The 25,936-nt window shown below is 42.3% G+C and overlaps 1 pseudogene; it reads right to left on the bottom strand.

Annotated features, from left to right (window-relative positions):
- Positions 1 to 503: 503 nt before the first annotated feature.
- On the bottom strand, positions 504 to 1,409 carry LOC147435478 (uncharacterized; annotated as a pseudogene).
- Between the last annotated feature and the right edge of the window lie 24,527 nt (positions 1,410 to 25,936).

The following is a 25,936-nucleotide window of genomic DNA, read 5'->3' as shown; positions in this document are numbered from 1 at the left end:
ACTACCATGCACGGGCTTCTTGCACTTCCATAGGTTGACATAGATTGGGTGCACCATCATTGCCCACCCCCTCGTTGAGCATTGATGCTCAACCATAGCATTATTTAGGTATCATAAAACTACATAAGAACGAGAATATGATTGCATAATAAGAAACTATATGTAGTATGTACAACTGTATAGATAGATAGAGAGGGAGATCTTATCAGCTACATAAACCCCCCGGATCAAACGGAAAGCCTTGAGATTTCCCAAACGCAGTGTAGGCCCTCCTAGGTCAAATTGATGGTTTTGAGCATTACCACCCATCTGTAAAACATATACAAACCATCCCCGCTTTGCACCTGTAAATTTGTAAGCCAACCATGCATGTAACTGGCCGCACCATAAACCTTGAACAACCTGGATCCACAAGCCTTCTTGGTACACAAAATGAGTCTGTTCACCCACCTTCAAAGCATATGCACCATACATCATTATGCTCTTACTTGCTCGAGGGTTCTCTATACAATAATCTGCATCCAAAAAGCTTTACAAACAGTGCAAAACTTCTTGTGAAGCAACCGTCAGAAACATGACCACCAATAGCATGACGCAAACCATTGGCAACCTGTCTTCCAATGGTGCTTCTTCTTGGAGAACCAAGCCTACCTGCTTCTCAAGCATACCCTCTGTTGTAGGTCCTTCATATGGCATACACTTTATACATGACTCACCATGCCAATCTTCATCCACCGTAGCTTTTGATGCTTCATCTTCAACCACTTCATGCGAGAGCAAATTTGATTGCTCGACCATCTTTGCTTGAACATTAACCTGCTCTTCAAGGACTTATTCTACCACCATATCATTTGCTAAGCAAAAGAGAAATCCATGATCTATTACCTTACTCTCTGGTATGTTGACATCATCCACACCTTCTAGAATTCATTGCTGCTCTTCAACAAAATCGGTAGGGCAAGGTTGCCCAACCCCCTGGCTAGCTTCTTCCTGCACAGCTTTGACCATTGCTTTGCCAACATCTTCAAGCTTGTCTTGTGAGCTTTTCACATCTTCATTTGCTTCTTCATGCATGCACACTTTGGCTAGGACCGTATCCTTGCTAGTCGGGCTAACAGATTCTTGTACAGCAGCACACCAAACTGGAAGCACAAATTGAAACGAAGAACCAAAACGGCTTACCAACGATGAAGTAACTACCTCTTTGACGCTTGAACTCCCCTTTGGCTTCATGGCATGATGCAACTCTGTTGTCAAGCTATATCCATAGTCTGTCGGATCCAACAAACCATCTCGAGCTTCCTCTTTGCTTTCCTGCTCTTTACCTTCACCAAGAAAACCATTTGCGCATAGTCCTCTGCAACACCACACTTGACCATCTCTTTGATTTGTGGATGCAAGCAGGCTAGAAACTGCTCTCGCTCGAAATGATCTCCATTTTGCACACATATAACAGCAGCTAGTCACTCCCAAATAGACTCAAATTTATCCAAAAACAAAGCAACATCTTCACTTACATCCTGCTTCAGCTTGCTCAATTGTTCACCCAAGTCCGATGGAGAAACCCGCTTCTGAAAAGCTTCAATAAACTGCTTGCGAATCTTGCTCAGCGACTGCCGATTTGCAACCTTCAATCCTTCAAACCAGGCTTTGGCTCGTCCTTGTAGAACCAATGGTAGTGCCTTCAATTTGGCTTCATCTCCACAAATTCTCATATGCAATAGGTATAGCTCCAGATTGGGAAACCAATCTGCAGCCTCTTCTTCTCCAACAAGCAACAAGTCGATATCATGCATCATCTTCAGGCTTTACAACTTCACCGAGGAGCAATTAGTCGATCCTCAGTGGGGGCTCCATTGATGGAAAGGGGGAAGGGAGAACACACCCAGCACACAAAATAACTACCTCTCTATAGCCCAGGGATTAACCCGCACCCCTAACCACACAGAATCATACACACCAATACATAATCTGCAAATTGCAATTGCACACACTTGCCTTGAACACCACTGGCTGCACACAATCACACACAAACACCTCAGCACCACGAATCCAACATCATACCATCACCCCATAGTGAACACGCTCACATCGAGAGGTGATGCACACCTCGACCACATATACAATCTTCCTGCACAATCTCTCTCCCTCCCTTTCTGCTCACACACATGGGTGACAGTAATCAAGAGAGTAGAATGAACATTGATAGCTTTGATTTTGCACATGAAGGTGCTAATGATGATGCTCCCATGTTTATCAATTGTCTTGTTTCTAAGCTGCAACAAGCTATGGGAAACCCATCCCTACAAGGTGAAGTTTTCCAACAACTTCATAGTTATGGGATTCTCCAAACTCCCCCAAAAGAGAGAGCACCTGAGAAGTCTCTTTGAGAGATTTCCAAGAGAGGGCTCTCTACGGTGAGAGTAGAGGAGAACCCATACAAAGCGCTTAAATGTTTACTAGCGGGCTTACCTCCATACAAGAAGAGAGGTGAAGTCTCTACTATAGAGACTTCACCAAGAGAAGGAGAAAGAAGTGAGTCTCCCAATAATTGTGAAGATGTGGCTCCAAGAAGACGACAGCCTCAACGATCTCCAACTCCCCCCAAGAGAGAAAGATTGCCGGAAATTCCTCCTCCTCATTACCACAAAAAGGAAGAGAGGTACCAAAAGAAGGAAAAGGAGAGAAAGAGGTCACCCTCTTCTCCATCTTCATCACCTTCCTCATATTTCAATGAAGGTAGTGGCTCTTCTCTCAAAGAGCCCAAAAGGAAAGGCCATCTCAAGTCCTATGCGGTATGGAGAAGGTCCAAGAAGCTGAAGAAGTTCAAGGAGGGAGGAAAGGACACCACTTTTCTTACCTATGATGGCACCTTTGGTGCTACGGACAAGATCTGGCCTTCATCCAACAGTTTGATGTGGCCTTTGGTGATGAGGACTTCATGGAGTCCTCTAAATTGCGTCAGGTATCTATGCATTTTCAAAGCTCCGCTCGTCAATGGTGGGCTAGTCTACGAGCTGAAAGGAAAGCTCCAAGGACATGGAAGGCTTTAAGAGCCTCCATCATGAAACAATTTCTGGCAAGAAACACTAAAGACAATGTCCTTACAGAATGGCAAAGATTGAAACTCTCTCCCTACGAGTCTATCCACAAGTATGTAGATAAGTTTTGGGATTTACGTCTCAAAGCCAGTGTCTACAAAAAGATAGGCTTTGAGGAGCAAAAGCAACAATTTTGTGCGGGTCTTTTTGACGAGATGGCCGAGTATATTAACTCACAAAGGCCTAATGCCATATCGGCGGTCATACACCATACTATGGTCGCCTCTCAAATCAATTTCCAACAAGGGGTTAAGAGAAACTCTAAGCCCATGGAAGTGAAAGATCAAAATGAGCCTAGAGGAAGGAATAATGCTCAAACTTCCTCCAAAGGCAACTCTAGCAACACCGATAACAAAGCTAAGAAGAAAGGAGTCTACAAAGGTAAGAATAGACTCTCTCCAACAGAGCTAGAGTGTTATCATAAGGATAACAAATGCTACAAGTGTGGACAACAAGGGCATGTTTATCGTGCTTGTCCCCAAAGAAATGCATGCAACAAGCCGCCTTGAGTTTCTATGCTGGAAACTCCCAAAGAGGATGCTCATAGCAAAAGGTTTTTGTTTTTCCTATGCTAGGGATATGTACATACATGTTTTTTAGTCGGGTAGCATCCTATCCCTTGTAAATATGCATGCTTTTCACAAGTTAATGAATAAATCTATATATTCATATACATGATTTTTGTTAGAAAGTCTGTAAATGAACTCAATGTTTCAACCAATAACAATAAAAAAAAGACAGGAATCAAGAGGAATTAGAATTTTCTACATTCCTAAATGGATTCCAAAATGTTTTTATTGATGATACCCCCATGAGCTATCTCCACAATGAGGGGACAATGACCATGCAATGAAGCTTTTAATGATGAAGCTTACTGCCTAATAAGCCTCCTTATTGAGCTTTATAAGCTCCACAAGAGGAGTTCAAAAGGCAATAGCATGAATTGGTAAGTTTTGAGAGAGGTTAGGCTTTCCTCTAACCAAAAGAAAAGTGGATTTAAAAAAAAAGAGATTCAATAATAAGATTACATTATCTCTAAAGGTGGTATTTGTATGGATCCACAAAAGGCAGAGGTAATAAAAAGATGGCCTAATCCAAGGAGTCTACATGAGTTGGAAAAATCTAAAGGTATGAGTGAATACTAGAGATGCTTCATAGGAAAAATTCATGCTTATAGTAGTAGGTCCAATACATGACTTAACAAAAAAGAACGTTAAGTGTACATGGACTACAAAGAGAGAAAAATACTTTTGAAAAGTTCAAAGAGAAACTTATCTCTCAACTTATGCTTACACTACGGGATCTCTCAAAGCTATTTGAGGTCCAATGTAATTCTTGGATGCATGCCTTCAAACAAAAATTTGCTTCAAGCAGGGAATACCATAGAATACAAGATTCGGAGACTCAAATCCAATGAGCGAATGCTGGACATATACAAAAGGAACTACGAGCTGTTTTACATGCCGTTGACACATGGAAGTACTTCTTGCGGACTCCATCCATGATACAAACCAAGCTCTTCGACAATCAAATGAGGTGGGAAAATTTCTTTTTGCAATTTAAATTTTACATTGCTCACATTGCTGGCAAGCACAAACATGTAGCCGATGCACTTTCCCGATGGCCAAGGGTAGATAGAGTATCAATAACAACTTACAATGAACTATGTTTTATGATAGTTAAATATGCTTCAAACCCAAGCTTTAGGGATATAATAATAGCCTTTACAAATGGAAGAAAAAGAACCACTCACGTTAGAGGATGGTTATCTTCCATACCTCAATAGGCTATATCTTCCTCACTTCCCATGCTCCTCCCATATGCGGGGCAAAGAGGAATTCAAATTTATTCTTTTAGGAATAAAAGCGTACTTGTATTGGCTTACCAAGAAACAAGAACATACAAGAGTATGTTTCAAAATGTATGGTATACCAAAAGATGAAGTATGATAGACGGACCATGGCTTGCCAACATCTAATTGTGTCGGATAGAAATCCTACCATGACCACTAATTTCTGATAGAGTCTCTATCAGAACTAGAGTAACCCTCTTATGTTGGCCTACTATTCCAATGGATGGCCAAAAGGAAAATCACAAAACTAATGATCCTTGATCTACTAAAAGCTTGTGATTCTAGGTAGATCAATGCTCAAAATGGGAGAAGTACTTACCCTAACAACAATATGTCTCTAATAACATGAACATACTTCTAAGGGGAAAGTACCTTTTGAGGCTAAAGATGGAAGATCCAAACGTCCCTTGTAGCTTAAGGTACCTGGGAAGATCTTCATGGAAAAGGAGTATAGCCGAGCTCAAAACGAATCTTTTTAGAAGATTAAACAGGCTATATCCATCTATTAGCTAGGCAAAAGAGGCTCCTGCCATTAGGCATAAAAGAGCCTTATCCTTTAAAGAAAAAAAAATCTTTCTTTGGGTATTACTAAACAATTAAAGTTGCCCAACTATTGGCTCATATATATCATTTTTCATGAGAGCCTATTCGAGCCTTATTAAGGAGAGCCACCAAATAGAGGCTATGGATGTAGACCCATTAGAGATCGAGGATGAAGCAAACGAGCTCCAACCCAAGTTCATCCTTCGACAGGAACACAAGGTATTAAGACATGGTAAGATTACTGACAATATCTTATTTAAGTTAAGAATTATCCTTTCAAAGATGCTAAATGCATGCAAAGAACATAGCTTAAGGATAATATGAACCTTGTTAATGATGCTTACAATGACACAAAAGAGTAAGCAAATGTAAAATAAATGCATTTTAAATGATCCATGTTTTTGTCTTATAAGACTCTCTTTTTATGTTTCGTGCACAAATTTTAAGAAGTATGCATACTTAAGATCATGTTTGTGGTGACTACGTCTCCCAAACACGAAGTAGAACTTGTCACTCTACTTTGGAAGTATGATATGGACTAAAAAGAGCAGACATGCTTGCGGTAGACAATGTCTCTCAAGCACCAAGTGGATTAGTCATCCACTCTGGAATGATGTCGTAGGGTAAAAATGGATCCTCTACCCGCTAAGACCAATGGACTAATGGCTGAGACTTTACCATATCTATCTCATAGTCGAGGATGACTATGATTTCAAGAGAGAGGTAATGTCATAAAAACTAATATCTAACCAACCCAAATGATTTTCTCATATTAAAGTGATCACTTAATGGGGACACTTCACAAGGCTATTTTCTCAATTATTATTCGCTAAGCTTTGCAGGGTCCAATGAGGTGCCAACAAGAGTATTTTGCAAGAGGGGTCGACCAAGAGAGAGAGGGGGATGATTTTGGCAAGGCATTATCACACACACACTCACACAATCTCACGTGTGAAGCAAGAAGACTCTCTCTCTCTCTCTCTCTCTCTCTCTCTCTCCTTTTCAAGCTTTAATGAAAAGCTCATCATCTACTCCAAGCTTGTGAGAAGGGAGGCCTACACCAACAACTCTTGGCTGATGCAAATACAACCAAGAGACAAGCTTCAATGCATGCTCATCTCCTCTACCATGCTAATTACTAACCTATGCTAAGCTATTATGAGTCATTATGTGAGGAGATATAATTCTTTGTCGTAAGACTACTCCTTGTTCCTCTCAATCTACTCTCATACCCCGCTAGCTCTCACCATCTTTGAAGGTGTGTGAGGTCTTGGGTCTAACACCGTGAGGGAATTGATGTTGTGTTTTATAAGCGTTTGCTTAGTTCTTGAAGCTTTCATCTTCATTTCATTAGCTAGTTATTGAAGGAACACAAAGAATTGTATTGTAAAATGTCTCCCTTGATGAGGGGGAAACCTATAATACAAAGCCTTTTGGAGGGGGGACCGGCTCCATGTAAATCCTATCCTCAATTGTTGTCAATAGCTTAATTTCTCTCTCTTTTGAAGTATTGTTCATGCCTATCTAACTAGGTGTTATACTTTTTGTTGCTCTCTCCATCCAAGCACTCTTGCTATGCTCATTAGGAATCTATTCTAATGAAATGCTCACTATGTTCATGTTATTTTCCGTGCTACACACAAGTTACTAGGCCATTAAAAGTTACATTGTTGTTATTAGAGCACAAGGTTTCTCTTTTCTTGCTCAAGAAGGGAGGTCCTCAAGCTAGCTATAAATGGTTGGTATTATTAATTGCAATTGAGTAAGTAGAATAGGGATTTTTCAGCTTTACAGTGCGCCTACCTTCATGCAAATAACGGGGCATCACCGTCGAGAGCTATGGTCTTAATAGTGGAGTCCTAAGGGGCTTTAACCACTATTGAGCTATTAGAAGCTTGACAGGAGCCAGTGTTGTTTTGGTATTTAAAGACCCTCTCTTCTATTTCTTGCAATTAATGATATTCAAGCCACGGGTGCAGGAGCTTGAGTGCTTTTTTAAAGGAGTAAAGAGGAGTAGCAACTAGGGCTTGAAGTGCCAAAGTACATCTTAAAAAAAGTTTACACCTAAAAGTTGTTAGAATGGCTGACAATAGTAAAGAGAGTAAAATTAATGTTTGATAGCTTTGATTTTGCTAATGAGAAGGCTACTAATGATGCCCCTATGCTTGTTAACTACCTTGTTTCTAGGATTCAACAAGCCACGGGAAATCCATCCCTCCAAAGTGAAGTGCAATGATAGCTTCGTGCTCATGAAATTCTACAAACTTCCCACCATGATGAGAGAGTACCTAGGAAGCCTCCTTGCGAGACTTGCAAAAGAGACCTCTCTCCGATTCAGGAAGAAGAAGAGGATCCCTATGAAGGGCTCAAGAATTTGCTTCTTGATGACGCATCTCCTTCCCAAAGGAGAACTCAAGAGCCCCCACCAAAGGAACAACAAAGAAGTGAGTCTTCTGCCACCTCGTCGGAGATGGCTCCACGAAGACGACGGGCAAAACGATCTCCATCACCTCCTAAATGGAGAAGACCATCACATACTTCTCCACACCATAATTCAAAGAGGTATGACAAAGAGGGATGACAAAAAGCAAGAGAAGAAAAAGGCGAGAAAGAGGTCACCCTCTTCTCCATCTTCTTCATCCTCTTCCTCTTATGAAGAAAGTGATGGTGCAGACCAAGAGGAACAAGGGAAGAAAAAGGCAAGAAAGAGATCACCCTCTTCTCCATCTTTCTCAAATTCTTCATCTTCTGCAGAAAGCGATGGTGCAACTTTTGAACCATAAAAAAGAAGAGGCCATAGGAAATCCTATTCCGCGTGGAGGAGATTGTCCAAGCTCAAGAAGTTCAAAGAGGGAGGAAAGAGCATCTCTTTCCTTACCTACGATGGCACTTTCGGTGCTATGGACAAAGTATTGGCTTTGATTGTTGGGAGAAGAGGGGGAGATCGACCGCTTAAAATACTCAACACAAGCTTCCAAGCAATCACCATCAAACTGTCCACCTCTTCTTCCAGTTTCCAAGCACACACACTCACCTAGACTATGACACACACACACACACACACACACACACACACACACACACACACACACACACACACACACACACACACACATAGTAAACATAGAATTGACATAGACAAGCTTGTAAGAGAGTGTAAGAGATGTGTAAGAGATGGAGACTAGATTAGAGAGTACACAACAAATAACCATAGCATAAGAGAGTAGAGAAGAGAATCTGCAAGAGAAAGGCCTAAATCTAGCTCCAAACTCCACGGCACCTCTCTTGTGGAGTTGGTATTTAATATATTATTTTGATTTTAAGGTGCCAAAAATTGAGGCTCCTCTTTTTACAACCACTTTAATTTTGCAAATGAGTGAAGCTCATTAGTTCTTGCATGACCCATAAGGGGAGTTACCACTACAACTATTTACAGAGCCATAGTGGCTTATTGAAATGATGTTCTAGGATACTGTGCAAATATAAAATGGCCAAGAGTAATTGGCGTCGCCTCTTCATCAACTCCCCGCATTCCACTCTACAAAATCATCATCAACTCAATTAGTAAAATAAATAGACAACACATAATTAACCATTACGCCCAGCTATCCCAATTGCAGCTAACCACTACAACAGGAGGGTGCCTAGTCTCGTAACATCCCTCCCACTAGGGATAGCAATTGTCCTCAGTTTCTCAATAGAGAAATCAACTGGACCGTGAGTGATGGAAAGTGTGGAGAAGGTAGGGAAAGTTGCGAAAAAACTTTTCAGGCATCCATTTGGCATCCTCTCTAGGTTGGCCCTTGAAAGTCAAAAGGTAACGGTTATAAACCATTCCAGTGCGTGTAGTGGTGGTCTCATGGTCAACTATTTTATCACGGATGAGTTGCTCTTCTTGGTCTACAAGTGAAGGTGGGTCTTCATAAATGTGGTGTGTAGGTAGGGGTCCTCGGAATGGGCGTAAAAGACTAATGTGAAAGGCATTGTGAATGTGCCAATGTGTAGGTAGTTCTAAACGAAAAGAAACATTATTAATGACAGTTCAAATTTTGAAAGGTCCATAAAAATGAGGAGCAAGCTTAACAAAGACATTAGTATCAACACTTTTGATCCTTCGTTTTTCGATGCGAAGTAAAACATGATCACCTTCTTTGAATTGGTGTGCCTTGCGGTGCTTGTTAGCATGCTTGGTGTAAAGTTCTTGTGAGTGTTTAATGGAAGAATGCACACTTGCATAAATATCATGAAAGTCAGTAGTGAAATCATCAGCGTGGCAGGCACAACATTAGAAAGACGTGAAGCAGGAGTAGGAAGAGGGTGACCGTATACAATTTCAAATTGCATGCAAATTGCAAAATATGTATGTAATCATCCCATTTCTTAGGTTGAGAAGAAAACATAAGCCTTTAACAAGTCAATAATAGTGCGATTGGTGACTTCGGTTTGACCATTAGATTCAGGATGAAATGCATAAGTGAAGTCAAGTGTAGTGCCAAGATTTTCAAACACAGTAGTCCAAAAAGCACTACAAAATTTTGAATTGCGATAAGAAATAATCACTTTAGGCAAACCATGATGTGGGAAAACAGTCTTAAGAAACAAAAGTGCAGCTTGATGTGCTATGAGTGTTTTCTTACACGGAACAAAATACGCTTGTTTAGAGAAACGATCAATAATAGTCCATATCATGTCATGTTTGTGCGTTGTGAGTGGGAAACCAACAACAAAATCCATTGAAATATGTTCCCAAGGTCTTTCAGGGATGGGGAGAGGGTGTAAAAGTCCCAGTTTCTTACCTGTAGCTGCTTTGATTTTTTGACAAATCAAACAAGTGGATACATACTGTTTAACATCCATTCTCATAGTAGGCCAAGAGAAATCACGACACAAATCAGTCCATTCATAAGGCGTGTTTTTCTTCAACAAGAGAGTCAAATAATGTGCTTGGTAAGCAAAATTACGAACAAATTTCCTGTAATAGCTACAAAGACCAATAAAAGATCGTAGCTCATGTAAGGTTTTGGGTCTAAGCCATGATTGAATGGCTTCAATTTTCTTGGGATCGACATGTATTCCCTTACCCGATACAATGTGTCCCAAATATTCAATTTCAGATTGGAAAAATGAACTCTTTTCAGGATTCAAATACAAGTGATTTTGTGCAAGCAGATCAAATACACGTGTTAAATGTTGCTTATGCTCTTCTTCAGATTTACTGAATACCAAAATGTCATCAAAAAATACAATCACAAAATCTTGATGGTCAATGAAGATTCGATTCATCATGCGTGTGAATGTTGCTGGTGCATTTGTCAAACCAAATGCCATGACAATAAATTCATAGTGTCCAGTTTGTGTTCTGAAAGCAGTTTTGTAGACATCATGTTCAAACATTTTGACTTGGTGATACCCTGATTTAAGGTCAATTTTGCTAAAGATGTGTGCCCCTTTCAGTTTGTCTAGTAGATCATCCACTCTAGGAATTGGAAACCTATTCTTAATGGTGATATTGTTTAAAGCCCTGTAGTCGATACACATACGAAAGGTTCCATTTTGCCTCTTGACAAGAAGTACTGGAGCTCCGTATGGTGAACTACTAGGTTGGATTAGGCCTCGGTCAAGTAAATCAGTGATTTGAGTTTGTGTTTCCCTGTGTGCGGTAGGATTTACACGATAAGGTGCTCTACAAGGAGGTTCACTACCCGGTATGATGTCAATTTTGTGGTCTTCTGGGCGTGATGGTGGAATTCCAAGTGGCAGATCATGCATGAAACAATCTTTAAATTGTGAAAGAAATTCATCGTGTGTGGGTTTATAGGAAGTTTCAGTTTCAACAGAAATTTGATTTACTAATACTAGATATGTTTCCCATTTTTTCGAATTGCTTGTTTGGCTTGAGTGCGAGAGAGGAGTGGAAAGTTTTGATGTGCCAATGTTGCTTGGATGGAGAAATTTTTATTATTATGAGTGAGAGACATTGTACGTGTTTTATAATTAATCAATGGGTCAAATTCATGATGAAATGGCATTCCCAAAATCATATCAAGACCATGCAATGGTGCTACCAAAAATGTACGTGCTTGTGTGAATTAACCAATGCAAACTTCAACAGTGACTTGAGTTTTGCAATTAAAACGTTGATTATTAAAAATAATTTTGACCTTGTGAGGTGATGAAATTTCAAAGAGTGATAGTTGCTGTGCCAATCGTGTGGAAATGAAATCATGGCTACTAACATCATCTAGCAGAATGGTGACATTTTCACCCTTAACAGTGCCTTGCACTTTAAACAAAGTGTGAGGAGATATAGGAGTACCTGAGGATGGGTTGTCATCGTTATCATAATCAGGATCATATCCCTCACCGTAGTTAACTTCCACTTCGTTGTCGTCGGGTATAGCATCTTCGATGAGGTTAAGAGTAGCTCCGTTGGGGCGGTTGTTGTTGAAGGGTTTCTTATTTGAATTCCTGTTGACTTCATTTGAATGGCCATTGGATTGACCATTGCCCTTAGCATGACCATTTGCACACTTATCTGCATAGTGACCATACTGAAAGCATTTAAAACACTTCACCTTTTTGTTACCATTAGAATTTGGTAGAGAACGCTGGTTGGAAGGATGTTAGTTGCCTCGTTGCTGAGTGTGGTTGTTGTTGTTGCTCGTATGAGGTTGAGCAGTGGTAGGAGGATTGTCAAATCTTCGTCTTTTGAAAAAGGTACGACTTTGGTGTTTGCTTCTCTCAAATTTAGGAGAGAAAGGAGGTCTCTTGTTGCGGTTAGTGTTAGCAGGTTGATCAGTGTGAGAGGAATGTCCACCTTTCTTCTTTTCTGCGTTGAGAGCCAAATTAATGGCCTTTGACAGAGGATCTGGTTCGAACATATCGACCTCATCACTAATTTGTAGTGCCAATCCTGATATGTACTTTCGCTTCAATTTCTTGCGACTAACATGTTCAATAGCTTGCAATTGAGTTATACAATTCCAAAAACGGTCAGTGTGACCCTGTACATCTTCATTTCTACCCTGTCAAATTAAATCCCATTGACGTCGTGCTTTAGCTTTGTACTGTGTGGGCAAAAATTGGGGTAAAAACACTTTTTTAAATGCATTCCAGGTGCGTGGTCTTCTTCCATGTTGTTTGGTGGAGTTCCATCACAATGCAGCGCTGCTAGTGAGATGATTTGATGCACACTTTACCATTTCATGCTCGGGAAAGTCTTAATCATGAAAATAGTCATCTAACTGACTAACCCATGCTAGAACCATGCTAGCATCTTTAGTGCCATCAACATCTTTGAAAGTGAATGCTTTTTTGCTAATTTTGTTTTTCTTGGGTGCCGGTGCAGATTCGGTGCGTGCAGAATGCAATAATTTATCTTCAAGTTCTTGCCTTTGCATGCGTTCATATGTGAGTGACTACTACAAATTTTGAAGTTGCTTTGCAATCGTGGGTGCCTGAGGAAGGTGTGCCATGATTGCGTGCTTTTTTTTTTGGTGCAGTGGATGGCCGGCCATAACTCAATTGCTTTAAGGCTTTAAGTCACACTTTTTGATTAAAGTGTGTACTCCAATTGCATGGTGGCTTGTAGTCAGGGCTGTCGACAACGCGAGGGATTGCAGGGTCTGCTACGGCCTGTAGAAGGCTTCTCGGCCCGCGAGCAAGAAGGACCAAATGTACACGCCCCCTGTGCGACCAGTTTGAGGGAAAGTTTGACAGGTTTCAAGCAAGTCGACAGAGGAGCTTTTTCGGTTGTAGGCGTTGATTCCCATGGAGACTCGGCAGTAATGTTGAGAACCAAAATTTGTTGGTTTTTGAGCTAAACTTGCTCCCTTATCGGTTCGTGTCTTCTTCGTTTGCCTCAACCTTCGAGTTTCCGTGACCAGCTTTGATTTCCTCCTCTCTCCCTCAATCCGTCTCTCTTTCCTCTTTACCTAAGCTTTCCGACATCGTCCATATGACAAAGTAATTGCTAGATTGTAACTAGCTTTTCGAAATCAAGAATTTCCTGACTCTCCAAGCTTTTATGCTTTCTTCTTGCCTTCACAATCCGCCATGATTATGCATTAAATTTGAAAGTTGAGACTCAACATACCGTATTTTGACCATCATAAAGCCGAAATTGAAAATCAGTTGCCGATTAGCCACCAATTAACAATCGATTTTTCTTATGCAAATTCGATCAATTATACTTCGAATTTCCACGAGCCCTTGAATCCTTGAATTGCAAGGTCGATGAATTGCAATTGGGATTTTGTTGATTAGAGGAACTCTCTCTTAAAATTGAAATCTGGTGCCGATTTATCCTCGAACCGGAAGCTCTGATACCACTATTGGGAGAAGAGGGGGAGATCGACCGCTTAAAATACTCAACACAAGCTTCCAAGCAATCACCATCAAACTGTCCACCTCTTCTTCCAATTTATAAGCACACACACTCACCTAGACTATGACACACACACACACACACACACAGTAAACATAGAATTGACATAGACAAGCTTGTAAGAGATGTGTAAGAGATGGAGACTAGATTAGAGCGTACACAACAAATAACCATAGCATAAGAGAGTAGAGAAGAGAATCTACAAGAGAAAGGCCTAAATCTAGCCCCAAACTCCACGACACCTCTCTTGTGGAGTTGGTATTTAATATATTATTTTGAGTTTAAGGTGCCAAAAATTGAGGCCCCTCTTTTTACAACCACTTTAATTTTGCAAATGAGTGAAGCTCATTAGTTCTTGCATGACCCATAAGGGGAGTTCCCACTACAACTATTTACAGAGCCATAGTGGCTTATTGAAATGATTTTCTAGGATATTGTGCAAATATAAAATGGCCAAGAGTAATTGGCGTTGCCTCTTCATCAACTCCCCGCATTTCACTCTACAAAATCATCATCAACTCAATTAGTAAAATAAATAGATAGCACATAATTAACCATTACGCCCAGCTATCCCAATTGCAGCTAACCACTACAACAGGAGGGTGCCCAGTCTCGTAACATTTATCCAATAGTTCAATGTGGCGTTTGGAGATGAGGGCTTCACGGAGTCCTCTAAGCTACACCATGTAGCTATGCACTTTCAAAAGTTCGCAAGGCAATGGTGGTCTAGCCTACGGGCAAACGGTGAAGCTCCACAAACATGTAAAGCTTTAAGAGCTTCCATTATGAAGCAATTTTTGGCCATCGATGCCAAAGATAAAGTACTCACCCAATGGCGAAGCTTGAAGCTCTCTCCTTATGAATCCATCACAAATATGTAGACAAGTTTTGGGACTTACATCTCAAAGCCACTGTCTTCAAAATGATGGATTTTGGAAGCAAAAACAACAATTTTGTGCGGCCTTAACTGAAGAAATGGTGGAGTATGCTAACTCCCAAAGGCCACGCATCATATTTGCAGTCATACACTATACCATGGTGGCTTCATGAATCAATTTTCAAACAGGGGCTAAGAGAAATTCTAAGACCATGGAAAACAAGGGTTCCAATGAGCCTAAGGGAAAGGACAATGTCCAAAATTCTCGTAAGGGAAATTCCAATAACAACAAAGCTAAGGAGAAGTGAGTTTACAAAGGCAAAAACAAACTCTCTCCTGAAGAGCTTGAGCATTATTGCAAGGATAACCGTTGTTTCAAATGTGGCGAGCAAGGGCATGCGTACTGTGCTTGCCCCCAAACAGAACACCCGCCATGAGCCTCCTACAGCTATCTTGGTTGAAATCCAAGAAGAGGAAGCTCACCACAAAGCATCTCCTCTATGCCATGCTTTGGAAAAGGTAAGAGAGCATGATGCTTGTTAGACGATCACCGCGACGGATGTTTGCAGCATAGCTTTTTGGTATTAACAAAATGTCAATACTCAGGAACTGACTCGGATGGGGCACGAAGACTCTTTGAGATCTTCATTCTCAAGAAGTGAACCTTAACAAGAAAACACACAAACTCGACAAGCAAACCAACACTCATTGATCAAGAAAATTTGCCTATGTCCTTTCTCACAGCTCTAGGTCATCACGCCATTTCGGTACTTGAACGGACTTTAAATGCAACAAAACTTTAGGAGGAGGTCTAGGACACCTAGGGACACAATCCTACCAAGTTTGGTTGCAATCCTACAAGGTACCAAAATCACGATCCATCATGAAAAAGGTCATAGAAACTGCAACAAAACTATCCAAAAATGTCATCCTATGGTCTAAGAACACTCTCCTATGGTTAAAACGACTAAACATAGTGATTTAAGCACTCAAATTTGCAATTAAGGCTCACTTACATGTAGTCGTAAACCACAACAAAACTGACAATGCTTACACTAGAATGAAAGAGCAAAGAAAGAGGAACACAATGCAAGTTTCAAAATTGAAAACTGATTACCCATTCATTAACTGCGATGATTACAAGGTGGAGGAGCTCGTAGCTTGAGCGTACGTTTTTAGAGCTCACTTCTTCTGTAAAGATAAGCCTTCTTTCACATTGAGGTTATTGAACTTTATACCTAGGATATTCTAAATGGCCAGTGGCCAACTCACATGGACCTTTACAATTGTCATGACAGAATTACAACTCAGGGAATTGACTGCTACCCTGGGATTAGGATTTACACAGAGTATCACTACACTAGCTCGGCAAAATAATAAACTACAAATATGGTATCCGTCTATGTGTCCGACCAGTTGGGTGCCCGTTCGATCTGTCCTCAAACATTCTCCCCTTCCTAATTTGTGTCGTCCCTTGACACGACCTTGTGCAGTCTTGTCATAGGGTTGTCTTCAGCTTTGGCATTGATGATGCTGGTGCAGCCAAATATTGTTGACCATGGAGAAAGCCTGAAGCATGTACATGGAAGATACCAAGTGGGTGGTACAGTGATTGGCCAAATGTTTGATGCTAGATATGGCAAGCATTGCCAGGATGTGTATGCTAAATGTGGTTGCTAGAAGGTCAAGGCAAATTTTAGCACTACCGATTGGGGGAGTTTAAAAGGCTCGAAGTGTCGGACTTTTTGGTGTTTTATACAGCTTCGCATTTGGGTCTATTAGGCAAGGCTATACCATGGAGAAGCTGTCTATTGTAGATGGACGGCCTTGTCATTGCTCAAGTTTTATGTGGATTGCGCTCGAGGTGGACATCAATACAAGGGGCTTCAAAAGAAACGAAGCACATGTTTTCTTAAAGTGAAGAATCTTGGGAGTTAAAGGGCGTGCAGATGGGGAAAAACTATAAGGCTTTCAACAAGTAGCAGCCGCTGGCGTGTGAAGGAGCACCAAGGAAGGATTTTTTAAAGGTTAAATGAATTTTTTAAAGGATTTTTTAAAGGGTTGGTGCCATGCATGGGAGCAGGTATGGACCAGGGCTGGTAACGCCATGAAGGAGAGCCACATGGGCCATGCATCAAAGGGTGGCAAGCTACACAGAGAGCTGCAGGGGCTGCCAGGACTGTAAAGCAGAGCTACGGGGGGCTGCAAGGGCCTCCAGCTAGATGAGAAGAGTGGGAGAGCTCTTCTGAGAGCGCTGCCAGGCCGCCTGAAAGGGGTGTGCCACAGAAGGAAAGCGTTGCATGGCATCCGCCAGTTGCAAAAAGAGAAGGAGACCGCTCTGAGGAGGGCGCTGCTGAAGGAGAGGCCAAGGCTGCAGGAGGGTAGCATCATCAACCAAGAGGAGGGATCCGACAATCGGTAGAGAAGGTGGGAAGCGGCTACTGCAATTGAGGAAGCCACCAGAGCTAAGCTCGAAGGAGGGCTGAGAGCTAAAGGCAATGGGTGGAAGTGAGAAAGGGTTGCATACAATAGAAGAGAAAGCAAAGTAAGGATTGGCCAGCTAAGAGCCATTGCACACGTAGAGAGCAAGGCCGTAGCAAGGTTTGCACCAAAGGAGGCATTTGGTCGATGTAGTCATTGTACTTGGAGTTTTTCTGTTGATGCAGAGTTTGTCTATTGGGTTTTTTATGGCTCGATTTTGATCATCTACTTCATCTCGTCTTGTGCGTCTCATCCGTGGTAGCAGTGGCTCCGGATTGGTAGTGTGTGAGTGCATAGAGAGAGGAATGGCGGTTATGTTTTCAGATCAGGGTTGTGTATGGTCAAGGCGAGTATAGCCTCCCGGTGAGGATGTGTTTATAGACATGGGTGATGGTGCTCTCGAGAGAGCCTTGTGTGATTATGTCTTCAGTGTGTGTAGTCGGGACGTTTGAAAGCAAGCCAGAGCAGTGCAAATTTGCAGAAAGTGTGCATGTGTGTGAGTTTCAGTGTGGTTAGGGGTGCGGAATTTATCATGGGCTATAGAGAGGCAGCTTACTTGTGTACTGGGTTTGTTCCTACTTCCCCCTTTCCATCTTGGGGTGCCCCCACTGAGGATCTACTGATTGCTCCTCGGTGAAGTCCTACAGCTTGAAGATGATTGAAGATTGCGGTCCACCGGTTTTCATTGGTGAGGAAGATGCAGGATATTGGATATGCGATCTAGATTTGTATATGATGTCACTACAGATGCTGACCAACGAAGCAAAGCTTAGTGGTTTGTCGCAGGTGATGCAGGGCAAAGCAAAGGCCTGGCTCAACAATTTGGAGGTTGCCAATTGGCAATCATGGTCGAGGGTTTGAGCCTGTTTTGTCCGAGATTTCAAATGAAAGTATCAAAGACTCATTCGGATGGAAGATTCGACCAAGAGGTATGCAGGAAGTCAATTCTTGATAAAGAAGTCTCCTATGATGAAGCTTTAACATGCTCCGCTAGTAGCGGATATGAATGTGATGACCAAGATGCTTGGAGTGATTCAAGCTCCAGTTGTGTGAGGGATTTTGAGGCTTATGACGAAAATTGGAAAGTGATGCTTGACCTTGCTTATCATGTAGAAGTGCAAGACTTTGACGACCTAGTGGAGGAAAATGGATTGCTATGTACATCAGGTTCGAGTGAAGGTGAAGTAGAGGTATGTCGTGATGCTTTAGCTATGCAAGGGGTGGGGCAACCTTGAATTAATCAGTAGGCAGAGGTGTACTATAGGAGTCCAGAGCAAGTGTGTGGCCGTGGAGAGACAGCTCCGACAATTGACTCTTTGGAGATAGGTATTGGTGCAGATTGTGAGAGCCAAGTTACTTGTGAAGAGGAGGGTACTGCCAACCCTGCAGTCGATTGTGGAGATAGAGGCACTTCTAGAGCTAGTGCTTGGGCACTTCAGTCAGGCCTATGATAAACAGAAGGAATATGTATGCTTCTCTATGTCGGAATTGGAGGCCAAAAAGATGGTATTCAAGGTATGTGCTATGCTTTTGACGGGCTTGCTGCTTAAGGTTGCTGTGCAAGCAACTGTGCATAGATTGAAAAGTCTTTTGGAGGCACATCATGCTATGGAGCCCTCTCTAGTAGGAAGCAGCATTTTGGTGTATGATGCAGGCATCTTGCAATGTACACAAGTTCATTTTGTGTGTAGGAAAAGCTTCTGGATACAGGTTGAAGGTTTATGCCATGCCAAGCTTGCAGGTGCAAAGAGAGGGTTGAAGTCATATGTTTTCCAAGGGGATGGCTACAATCGATGCCATAGTTTCTATCCAGGAGGAGTGGCAATCATGCTTGGGAAGGCTCACGGCTTTCCATTTGACCCTGATGGATGCTACAGCCAGTGAATTTCTCTCTATCTATCTACTGCTTATATAAATACTATCTATCAATTTTTCTCTACTGCAGTTATCTTATCTAAATAATGCTATGATTGAGCATGAATGCTCAACGAGGGGGTGGGCAATGATGGTGCAGCCAAACATTGTCGACCATGGAGAAAGCCTGAAGCAGGTACATGGAAGATACCAAGTGGGTGGTACAGTGATTGGACAACTGTTTGATGCTAGATATGGCAAGCATTGCCAGGATGTGTATGCTAAATGTGGTTGTTAAAAGGTCAAGGTAAATTTTAGCACTACCGATCGGGGGAGTTTAGAAGGCTCAAAGTGTTGGAATTTTTGGTGTTTCTTACAGCTTCGCATTTGGGTCTATTAGTCAAGGCTATACCATGGAGAAGCTGTCTATTATAGATGGACAGCCTTGTCATTTCTCAAGTTTTATGTGGATTGCGCTCGAGGTGGACATCGACACAAGGGGCTTCAAAATAAACGAAGCACATGTTTTCTTAAAGTGGAGAATCTCGGGAGTTAAAGGGCGTGCAGATGGGGGAAAACTATAAGGCTTTCAACAAGTAGCAGTCGTTGGCATGTGGAGGAGCACCAAGGGAGGATTTTTTAAAGGCTAAATGAATATATATATATATATATCTATATCTATATATATATATATATATATATATATATATATATATATATATATATATATATATATATATATATATATATATATATATATATATATATATATATATATATATATATATATATTGGTATGCATGGGGATGGTGGTGCCATCTGGGGCAGGTTGCATACAGAAGGAAAGCGTTGCATGGCATCCGCCAGTTGCAAAAAGAGAAGGAGACCGCTCTGAGGAGGGCGCTGCTGAAGGAGAGGCCAAGGCTGCACCAGGGTAGCATCATCAACGAAGAGGAGGGATCCGACAATCGGTAGAGAAGGTGGGAATCGTCTACTGCAATTGAAGAAGCCACCAATGCTAAGCTTGAAGGAGGGTAGAGAGCTAAAGGCAACAGGTGGAAGTGAGAAAGGGTTGCATACAGTAGAAGAGAGAGAAGTAAGGATTGGCCAGCTAAGAGCCATTGCATGCGTAGAGAGCAAGGCCGTAGCAAGGTTCGCACCAAAGGAGGCATTTGATCGATGTAGTCATTGTACTTGGGAGTTTTTATGTTGATGCAGAGTTTGTCTATTGGGTTTTTAATGGCTCGATTGTGATCATCTACTTCATCTCGTCTTGTGCGTCTCGTCCGTGGTAGCAGTGGCTCTGGACTGGTTGTGTGTGAGTGCACAGAGAGAGGAATGGTGGTTATGTTTTTAGATCAGGGTTGTGTACGGTCGAGGCGGGTATAGCCTCCCGGTGCGGATGTGTTTACAAACATGGGTGATGGTGCTCTCTCTCTCGAGCCTTGTGTGATTATGTCTTGAGTGTGTATAGTCGGGACTTTTGAAAGCAAGATGGAGGAGTGTAAGTTTGCAGAAATTAAAGTGTGCATGTATGTGAATTTCTGTGTGGTTAGGGGCACGGAATTTATCGTGGGCTATAGAGAGGTAGCTTACTTGTGAGCTGGGTTTGTTACTACTTCCCCCTTTCCAACGCTCCCCCCTCCCCTTAAGTGATTCATATCTACCACATTGTTGATACGTGATTTGATCTTTGATTTTTGAGGCAACTTTTCTTCTTGTTTTGCATTCTCCTCTTTGTTGCCAATGTTTTCTACCGTGAAGATGTATTGTGATGTGTCTGAGCTTGTAGAACTGATCCTCTTTGGGTCATGGACGTTATGATGGATTTGCTTACAAGGTCCACGGCAATTTGAGTTTTCCACAATAGGTAGCCAATGTTGAAGCATTGTGTGAGCTACATATGGTTGTTGTGGATTGCTTGTTGTTGTAGGCCATTCTTTGACTTGCCATTGTTTGATGGAGTTTTGTTGTCGACCTTGGAGGAGATAAAAGATTTTTTTGATAAGCATATGGAGACCTGTAGTTTTTGCTCCAAGTCGTTGTTGATTGATTTGGGTAGACATTTGAGTAGTTTTTGCTCCAAGTGGTTGTCGATTGATATGCGGGGAGTTGGGTAGAAGACGTGGAGGCAGTCCAGGTAAGAGAGGAGGTTACATGGTCGGGGGCCTAAGAGCAAGAGCCCAGGAACGGTAAGTTGCAGAGGAGGAGAACGGAGGGGCCGCCAGTCAAGGGGTGGCTAGTAGCAAGGGGTGAAAGGGTTGCCAATATGTCAGATGTTAGGGGAGACACTACTTTTGGAGTCGGGTCCAATTAAGGTGAGAGGCTGTCATACCAGGGCCGCCACTTGCAGACGACGGGGTGGCATAAGGGCCTGCAATTGTGCAGGTGAGAACCCGCCAGGGCTGCAGACAGGAGGGATGCCAATTGTGGCACTGTTTTGGAGAGCCGCGGGGTGGCCGACCACAGGTGTGAGAGCTTCCAAAGGGCAGCGCTACAGTTATAGATTGAAGCGGGGGAGCATGTGTTGCATCAAACGGGGTGGCTCTATGGCATGAAGAGAGCGTCTGCAAGAGGAAGGACAATTGGGGAGTGAAGAGGACAACCAGCTCATGAGAGTGCAATAGAGGAGAAGGTGGAGGCGCTCAGGACAAAGCAAGGTGGTTGCCATCGGTCGACTTGTCAGAGCCAAGAAGCAAGAGGGTATTTTCTTGTGGAAAGCATTGTTGTAAACTCTCTTAAGCAAAGCCCACTGAATCGACATTATGATGATTTCTATAATTATGGCGTTTTATCTCTTTTGCTCTCTGTAAGTGTCGAGTACCTGAATGGTTCTTGTGCAAATGAGGTTCTCCCAAGGATATGGGTATTATGGTAGGTCACGTATATGCATTTTTTAGTGGTCTGTCGTTAGCCTAGGAATTTGTGTGTAATGCCGGAGATTCGGCAAGGGGTTGTGTTTTGATTGATTTGGGGAATGCATATCCTTGAGGGAGAGTCTTCTCAAGGGTCAAAAAAAGTAAATTCATGTCAATATGCTTGGTTGTGGATCATATGCAGTTAAGGGTTGGTCGGGACTGGGCTTCGACAGTAATTGTTTGCAGATAGGGAGTCTAGGTGTGTGTTTACTAGGGGATCGGGGTGCGGTGAAATCACTGGGCTATAGAGAGGCATTCACCAAGTGTGCTGGGGTTTTCCCACTTCCCCCTTTCCATCTTGTGGTGCCCCCACTGAGGACCCACTGATTGCTTCCTAACAAGGTGTTCTTGAGTCAAGATGAAGCAGGAGTTTGGGCTAGTGTTCAAAGGAGATGAGGATGCAAATGATTGGCTTGCAGATTTTGAGCTGTTTATGCTGTCAGTATTGCAGATGCTAGGTGATGAAGCAAAGCTCCAAACTCTACCCTTGGTGCTGCGAGGTAAAGCAAAGGTTTGGTTCGATGGCTTGGAAGAGATGCACACAAGCAGACTTGGATCGGATTTCGCGAACAATTATTACAAAGATATCGAAAGGTGGTGTTGGCTTCGTAGACAGATGCAAATCTCAAAGTCTTGCAGCAGGAAGTAAGTGACAATTTCGATGCTTTTGTTGATAATTTTGAAGCTTGTTGGGGGGATTTTGCGGCTGCTACCCAAGCAACCAATGCGGGATTCTTTAAGATGGAAAAGTTTCTATCATGCTTGCATCCCTATGCTCGAGAGAGAGTGGAGTATGAGGATCCAAGCACTTATGACGAAGTTGTTAGAGTAGCCAGAGCAAAGAGTCGAAAGATGAAGAAGAAGATGGAGGCAGGATTGATACAGTCGGTAGTCACGGTAGCAAGTGGACCTAAGCCCAAACCGATCAATGAGTGTCAAGATATGCATGTAATCAAAGCACATGAAGCTGATGCCAAGTAAGAAGAGGTAGAAAAAGTGCCAACCAGGTCTCAATAGGTGCAGCGAGGCATATTCAGGGTGCCACCGAGTTTGCTTCCTCAAGAGAGCGAGGTCGTAAAAGTTTTTCAAGAAGAGGTGTCAGTTCCAGAGCCGAAAATGAGAAAGGTAGCAGTGGTGTAGGAATTGGCAAGCTCAGAAGAGGAGTCCAACAGCTCTCAAAGCTCTAGCAGTGCTTTGGACACAGATAGCATGTGGGAGACAGAATCCCGGTCTTCCAGGTATGAAACTTATGATGTTTTTTGTGTAGATGAAGTGGAGAGCAGTGTATGCGAGTTGTCTGCCAGTCATTTGAAGGCAGAGGAGATCACGCATAGTGGAGATGTGGAGATGCCTTGTGTGAATCTGCCAGTCGAGAAGCCCAATCTTGTCTCTCGTGATGGTGAGTCCCTATTGGAGGAAGAGGTATGGTTTGATGGTGTATCAGATCTAATTGAAGAGCAGGTTTTTGAGGATGACTTCCCAGGGAGGTCACCTAATAAAAATGTCACCTATCACGTGAGTTCAACAGAAGGGTATTTAAAGTTCTTGAAAGTTATAGAAATATATATACAGAAGGGCATTATTTTTTCAAATTTGAAAAATACTTACAAATTTTAAGAGAAAAGGGTATATTATATTCCTTAAAAAATTTACAGATAAGGGGTTTTACAAACATGTCTTGAACGCACGTGATATGGTAGTTTTACACATAGTGAACCCCCCTGAGGATGACTTGCAGGAGATAGAAGCAGAAGCGAAGGTGTGTTCGGTTGATTTGTCTATGTAGGAGGTGGGGCAACCTTGCCTTGGTGAGCATGTCGAGGTGTGCTTTGAAGTTCCAGAGTTTGTGGGTGGTCGTGGAGAGTTAGCTCTGGCAGATGACTCTATGGAAACTAATACAGGTGTAGCCTATGTGTGTGAGGCTCCATGCAAAGAGGAAGGTGACACCAACCTTGTAGGTGATCAAGAGTTTGAAGAACAGGTTGTAGTTCTAGCACGTCATGCTCTTGAAGATAAAATGATGGTTGTGGAGCCGTGTACAAAGGGTTGGGATACATATGCAGCAAGTGGAGGCAAATGGTAGGGCCTTGTTTTTTTATGTGATGCTATGGATACATGTGCTATTGGAGGTTGCTTTACAGGTGTATTTGTGTCAGTGGCAAGGCTTTTTTGCAGAAGACTATACTACGGAGGGTTCTCTAACAGGTGACAGGATAGTTGCTTATGGTACCAATGCTTCAAGTGGTCGAAAGCATGCTTATGATTGGCGGGAAGACTTGTGGATGCAAGGTGACACAGATCTAGAAGAGGTGGAAGAGGGGCATGTCTATTTGCCTAAAAATGTGAAGAAAGGTTTGAAGAAACATGCTTTACAGGTGGATGGCCATGACCATGGTTTTGTTTTGATCCAGGTGGACTCTATGTCATGCTAGGGGAAGCCTCGAGCTTTCCGTTTGACCCTGGCACACTACAAGAGGCTATTCATATTAGCGACGCTCACACAGCGACGCTAAAAAAAAAATTTCCCGGCGTCGCTATGGGCGTCGCAAATTTACTTGTAAATTTACGATGCTCATAGCGACGCCGGCTGGGCTAAAAAAATAACAGAGAGCGCCCAAAAACTCAGATCTCAGATTTGAGTTTTTCGGCGCCCTCAAGCAAGGAGCAGGTAACGCTCTCCCTCTCTCTCTCTCTCTCTCTCTCTCTCTCTTTTTCTTCTCCACACACACACACACACACACACACACACACACACACACACACACACACACACACACACACACATACACGAGGAGAGGAAGGAGAGCCAGGTATGCTCCTTCCCTCTCCTCACTCTCATGTTCCCTTCCCCTCTTTCTCTCTCCCTCTCTCTCTCTCTCACACACACACTCACACACACACACACATAGTGTTTTTGAGAGAGAGAAAGAGTACAAACATAAACAAAAACGCACACACACATACATAAACAAAGAATGCACACACACATTGAGAGAGGAAAAGAGAGAGAGAGCATGCATAAACAAAAAACGCACACATTGAGAGAGGAAAAGAGAGAGAGACATGCATAAACAAAAAACGCACACATTGAGAGAGGAAAAGAGAGAGAAAACATGCATAAACCAAAAAACGCACACACATTGAGAGAGAAAGAGAGAGAAACTAATTTAACGTCGTAGGAAACTAATTAAAATTAAAAGACCTAAAGATCTAGCCGACGAGGAGTTGAACTCAAGGCCTATTATTCAAGAGGGAAATGGCATAACCAATCTATCATACTTGGCATGGGTGATAGAAAGGTTATACCATTTATCTCTTTTTATTGGCACACATATCCACACACGTGCACACACACAAGAAGAAGAGAGTTATAACGTCGTAGGAAACTATCCTAAAAGACGTGAAAGATTAGGTTAGATGTAGACTTACGTTAAATTAGATTTAGGTTTATTTAAGTTAAATTAGATTAGATTTAGGTTTATTTTTAGTTAGATTTACATTTATTTACGCTAGATTTAGATTTACGTTATATTAGATTAGATTTAGGTCTCCATAGACTGCAATGCCTGCATGAAGCGGGTGAAGAAAGCCCTCAATGGAATATAGGGTATTGCCAGTGTTTTGACAGTGGTCGATGACAGGACGTGATCCCACACCGTACGAGCGCGAGTACGCAGGCAGGAAGGGCTTAAACGCCCTGATGGACATTCTCAGTTCTCGCGGCGGCATGGTTAGTATTATGGTTTACTCTTTTCTATTTTTTGTATTGTTTTATAAATGTCGTTATATGTTTATACTTATTGAAAGCTTTCTTATTGTCTTTTTTTGCAGAATCCGACAGATACGCCGCGTGGACGCGAAGAGACGTCTAACTAGACGACGTCACTTTAGCCGTAGCTAGATAGCATTAGTTTAGGGTTTCTC

The sequence above is a fragment of the Adiantum capillus-veneris genome, chromosome 18 (assembly GCF_014529385.1).
Source record: "Adiantum capillus-veneris isolate H3 chromosome 18, ASM1452938v2, whole genome shotgun sequence".
In the NCBI taxonomy this organism is placed as follows: Eukaryota; Viridiplantae; Streptophyta; class Polypodiopsida; order Polypodiales; family Pteridaceae; genus Adiantum; species Adiantum capillus-veneris.
The sequence above is the reverse complement of the archived record's forward strand: the minus strand, read 5'-3'. Positions and strand labels throughout refer to the sequence as shown.